The following is a 6,384-nucleotide window of genomic DNA, read 5'->3' as shown; positions in this document are numbered from 1 at the left end:
ACGCATATATCTACAGATAAACAATAAATAGATGAATAAATACATGAATCATTATTTAATTTCTATATAAAGTGATAGAGAAGAAAACAAAAACAACAACAACAGCTTTCATCTCGCCTATAGATACCTGTGAGAGTGTTCACTCTCTACTCTCCATAGAGGAACGTTTAGGCAAATGTTAGGCAATGGTACTTTAAAAGAATACAGTGGTTTGATAACGGTGATAATTAGTTATAAGTGCAAAGATAACAGTACAAATACAACTAATCTTACGACATATACAAAACACATGGAATAACATCCAGTACAAGGATAAAATATTTCTAGAAAAAGCATATATGTATTCAAACATAATCATTTCTTTCTTTGAAAGCTTTTAAACAATAAATCGCTAGTTTAACCAGAAGAGATTTATGATCTGTTTGCAGTAGAGTAATAAATTTTTCCATACTAGGATGTCTTGAATAGTAATTTGGCAAAGACCTTCTACGAATATCAGCATATAGTGGACATTTTAAAACGAAATGGTACTCGTCTTCTATATCATTAAGGTCGCAATAGGTACATTTTCTATAATGTCTTGCAATACCATTATGTCGGCCAACTTCAATATTTAGCCTATGGGAAGATAGCCGTAATTGTGCAAGCACTTGTCTGTATTTGATATTATCTAATAAAGAAATATAATTAGAAACTTGGTAATTACATTTAAATTCTTAATATATATATTTAATGAACTACAGCTATCCATACCCACTCTCCATTCTGTAATATAAATATCTCGTAATCTATTTCTAAGCAGAGGTACAAATGCAGACATATTCACTGATTCGGGGAATAACCAAACATCATTAAAACATGAGCGTTGTAATACATCTCGAACATTCGTGGCCTAATTTATACCAACAGGATTTAGTTCTACTTCACTCACTTCCTTTAAAATGATACTTCTTAAAATACAATTCTTAGATTTGCAAGTAAATAATTTAACAAAATATTTAATGCATCGCATGTTTCTTTCAATATACAATGGGAACCGGCCCAGCTCGCTATATAGCGAAAGAGTATTTGTTGACCTTTTCACTTTGAGGATCCATTTACAAAACCTTTTTTTGCACTTTTTCCAAACATTCATACTTACCAAATCCCCATACCTCAGATCCATAATTAAGTATAGACATAACATATGCATCAAACAGATTAAAAAGAATATGGACAGGGGCGAGGGTATCTTTTATAACCGCAAATAAACTATTCATAGACCTTATAGCTTTTCCAGCTAAAGTTTTAGCTGCTTGAGCAAATGAACCACCAGATGAGAAAACAACACCAAGATAATTGAAGGAATATATTTCCATTCAACACTTTGTGACAATCTACCGCCTTTTCTAAATACAACAATTTTAGTTTTTTCAACATTTACAGTGAGATTCCAGCGACCACAGTATGTTTGTAAGTGATCTTATGACGTCTGAAGGCCTTCTTTCGACTCTGACATTAACACAGCATCGTCTGCAAACAACAACAGAAAGATATTTATTTCATCCAGAGAGATCCCGGCATGAGTTCCTTGTTGCATATGTAACTCTATATCATTTAAAAACAGAGAGAAACAAATCGGGGAAGTTATTTATCGGTGATAATGCAAGGTACCAGTCAAAATAATTTACGCATGCCGGAGACGACCGAGTAACTACGATCTAGAAAGTTGATGAACCGCCATAGTTCAGCTATGTCCGTGTTCATTCGGAATGTTAACAATTGTATATATTGTCACATGACTTTATTGAGCCAATTGGGTATCAATATTTTTCACGAGACACAACGATTCAGCATCCTCCTCAATCTTATTTGCGGGGAAAGAATACGCGAAAACTCACTATGGTAGGAGGTGTTTTAGGACATTTTCACCAATGGCAAACTTTGTTTTCTCCATACAATGGCATGCAATGTACCGCTATGGCTCTGGTTCAATATATATATATATATATATATATATATATATATATATATATATATATATATATATATATATATATTAATATTCAATAAAACCCATTCAGCCGCGTCTTTGATGCCTAACATCAACATTCGTCTTGTTAATAATTAAATGTTTCATTTTGGGAATATTTGCCACATGAATAAAATGTTTTACCGTCTCTTTTTAAACAAAAATATAGTTTGAAATTCACAACCACCTATTTCAGCCAGGCCTGCAAGTAACAAGATATTCAAGGAAGCTAATATTCTTTTTGAAAGGTATATTATTATATGCACATTTTTATAAAAATACAATATCAACATCCGTAAAAATGTTAACAAAAGAAAACAAAAATATAAACTACTTTTGCTTCTGGATGAATTCGAACCACTTTCTTGAAACCCTAAAAGTTTGAAGTGTAGGTTTTTATTGGGGGGGTGCTACCATAGCATTACATGCACATAACGATCAGACAGGATATAGGTAATGGTCACTAATACACACACACACAAACATTCATATGTAAACAATTGCACTAATTTTTTATATGTTTGCCGCCAATCAAAGCAATAGATATAGCTGGGATAAGAACCACAAATCAGAACACTTACAGTAAACACATGCATGTAAATAACTTGTGTATCAATAACTGTAATAGTTAACACCGAAGAGCTCACATCGGCGTTAATAGTTCAGAAATAGTAGAAAACACCCATAGAAGCCAACAATTTAGTGAAAATCCTCCTTCTTAGAAGAACGAAGTTTATGTCCCAACATTCCTTATAGGCACTAGACAGGAGACCAAGTCCGAACAGTCCTTACAGGCGCTGAACGGGAGATCAAGTCCTAACAGTCCTTACAGGCGCTGAACGGGAAGACCAAGTCCGAACAGTCCTTACATGCGCTGAACGGGAGACCAAGTCCTAACAGTCCTTACAGGCGCTGAACGGGAATACCAAGTCCGAACAGTCCTTACAGGCGCTGAACGGGAGACCAAGTCCTAACAGTCCTTAGAGGCGCTGAACGGGAGACCAAGTCCTAACAGTCCTTACAGGCACTGAATAAAAGACCTAGTCCGAACAGTCCTTACAGGCGCTGAACGGGAGACCAAGTCCTAACAGTCCTTACAGGCACTGAATGAAAGACCAAGTCCGAACAGTCCTTACAGGCACTGAATAAAAGACCAAGTCCTAAGAGTCCTTACAGGCGCTGAACGGGAGACCAAGTCCGAACAAGTCCGAACAGTCCTTACAGGCGCTGAACGGGAGACCAAGTCCAAACAGTCCTTATAGGCGCTGAACGGGAGACCATGTCCTAAGAGTCCTTACAGGCGCTGAACGGGAAACCACGTCCGAACAGTCCTTACAGGCGCTGAACGGGAGACCACGTCCTAAGAGTCCTTACAGCCGCTGAACGGGAGACCACGTCCAAACAGTACTTACAGGCGCTGAAAGGTAGACCAAGTCCGAACAGTCCTTACAGGCGCTGAACGGGAGACCACGTTCAAACAGTACTTACAGGCCCTGAACGGGAGACCATGTCCAAACAGCCTTATCAGTCCGTACTGGCGCTGAACGGGAGACCAAGTCCTTAGAGTCCTTACAGGCGCTGAACGGGATACCAAGTCCGAACAGTTCTTACAGGCGCTGAACGACAGACCATGTGTCCTAAGAGTCCTTACAGGCGCTGAACGGGAGACCAAGTGCGAACAGCATTATCAGTCCGTTCTGGCACTGAATGGGAGACAAGGACCGAACAGCCTTATCAGTCCGTACTGGCGCTGAACGGGAGTAGTCCAAACAGTCCATACTGGCGTTGAACGGGAGACCACGTCCTAACAGTCCTCAAAGGCGCTGAACGGGAGACCACGTCCTTAGAGTCCTTACAGGCGCTGAACGGGAGACCACCTCCTAACAGTCCTCAAAGGCGCTGAACGGGAGACCAAGTCCTAAGAGTCATTACAGGCGCTGAACGGGAGACCATATCCTAAGAGTCCTTACAGGCGCTGAACGGGAGACCACTTCCTAACAGTCCTTACAGGTGCTGAACGGGAGACCACGTCCTAAGAGTCCTTACAGGCGCTGAACGGGAGACCAAGTCCTAAGAGTCCTTACAGGCGCTGAACGGGAGACCACGTCCAAACAGTACTTACAGGCGCTGAACGGGAGACCACGTCCTAAGAGTCCTTACAGGCGCTGAACGGGAGACCACGTCCTAAGAGTCCTCAAAATCGCTGAACGGGAGACCACGTCCTAACAGTCCTTACTGGCGCTGAACGGGAGACCACGTCCTAAGAGTCCTTACAGGCGCTGAACGGGAGACCACGTCCTAAGAGTCCTTACAGGCGCTGAACGGGAGACCACGTCCAAACAGTACTTACAGGCGCTGAACGGGAGACCACGTCCTAAGAGTCCTCAAAATCGCTGAACGGGAGACCAAGTCCTAAGAGTCCTTACAGGCGCTGAACGGGAGACCACTTCCTAAGAGTCCTCAAAATCGCTGAACGGGAGACCACGTCCTAACAGTCCTCAAAGGCGCTGAACGGGAGACCACGTCCTAAGAGTCCTTACAGGCGCTGAACGGGAGACCAAGTCCTAAGAGTCCTTACAGGCGCTGAACGGGAGACCACGTCCAAACAGTACTTACAGGCGCTGAACGGGAGACCACGTCCTAAGAGTCCTTACAGGCGCTGAACGGGAGACCACGTCCGAAGAGTCCTCAAAATCGCTGAACGGGAGACCACGTCCTAACAGTCCTTACTGGCGCTGAACGGGAGACCACGTCCTAAGAGTCCTTACAGGCGCTGAACGGGAGACCAAGTCCTAAGAGTCCTTACAGGCGCTGAACGGGAGACCACGTCCAAACAGTACTTACAGGCGCTGAACGGGAGACCAAGTCCTAAGAGTCCTTACAGGCGCTGAACGGGAGACCACGTCCTAAGAGTCCTCAAAATCGCTGAACGGGAGACCACGTCCTAACAGTCCTTACTGGCGCTGAACGGGAGACCACGTCCTAAGAGTCCTTACAGGCGCTGAACGGGAGACCAAGTCCTAAGAGTCCTTACAGGCGCTGAACGGGAGACCACGTCCAAACAGTACTTACAGGCGCTGAACGGGAGACCACGTCCTAAGAGTCCTCAAAATCGCTGAACGGGAGACCAAGTCCTAAGAGTCCTTACAGGCGCTGAACGGGAGACCACGTCCTAAGAGTCCTCAAAATCGCTGAACGGGAGACCACGTCCTAACAGTCCTTACAGGCGCTGAACGGGAGACCACGTCCTAAGAGTCCTTACAGGCGCTGAACGGGAGACCAAGTCCTAAGAGTCCTTACAGGCGCTGAACGGGAGACCACGTCCAAACAGTACTTACAGGCGCTGAACGGGAGACCACGTCCTAAGAGTCCTTACAGGCGCTGAACGGGAGACCACGTCCTAAGAGTCCTCAAAATCGCTGAACGGGAGACCACGTCCTAACAGTCCTTACTGGCGCTGAACGGGAGACCACGTCCTAAGAGTCCTTACAGGCGCTGAACGGGAGACCAAGTCCTAAGAGTCCTTACAGGCGCTGAACGGGAGACCACGTCCAAACAGTACTTACAGGCGCTGAACGGGAGACCACGTCCTAAGAGTCCTCAAAATCGCTGAAATGGGAGACCAAGTCCTAAGAGGCGCTGAACGGGAGACCACGTCCAAACAGTACTTACAGGCGCTGAACGGGAGACCACGTCCTAAGAGTCCTCAAAATCGCTGAAATGGGAGACCAAGTCCTAAGAGTCCTTACAGGCGCTGAACGGGAGACCACGTCCTAAGAGTCCTCAAAATCGCTGAACGGGAGACCAAGTCCTAAGAGTTCTTACAGGCGCTGAACGGGAGACCAAGTCCTAAGAGTCCTTACAGGCGCTGAACGGGAGACCACGTCCTAAGAGTCCTCAAAGGTGCTGAACGGGAGACCAAGTCCTAAGAGTCCTTACAGGCGCTGAACGGGAGACCACATCTTAACATTAATATTTAAAGTGTAGAACTGTCATTTACAGACCGTCCAAAGGTCTTGGTTTTCAGATGCGCATCTTAGGAAGTGCCTTCTTGTACACACTTCCTTCTTAAAAATGTGAATGGTTTCCAACATTTAATAAACCCATAAAATTACAGATTATTTTGTGGTTAACACTTGAAAGCATCAAATCTATCATGTTGCCAGATCCTCGTCATTTGCCTTTGTCATAGGTTCATGTTTTCAGAATATGGACACAACTAGATCAGGCCGATACAACTTAACTTATCGTTTTCAGTTTTCAAAAATAAGGTTTACAATTGTGTATAAAAAAGGTTCAATTCTCAATGCTACCCATAGACCTGAAGATGTATTGATATTGTGTTGTCTTTTATGTTTCTTGTCTTTTGTGTT

The sequence above is a fragment of the Mya arenaria genome, chromosome 13 (genome assembly GCF_026914265.1).
Source record: "Mya arenaria isolate MELC-2E11 chromosome 13, ASM2691426v1".
NCBI classification, from domain to species: Eukaryota; Metazoa; Mollusca; class Bivalvia; order Myida; family Myidae; genus Mya; species Mya arenaria.
This window is presented reverse-complemented; position numbering follows the sequence as displayed.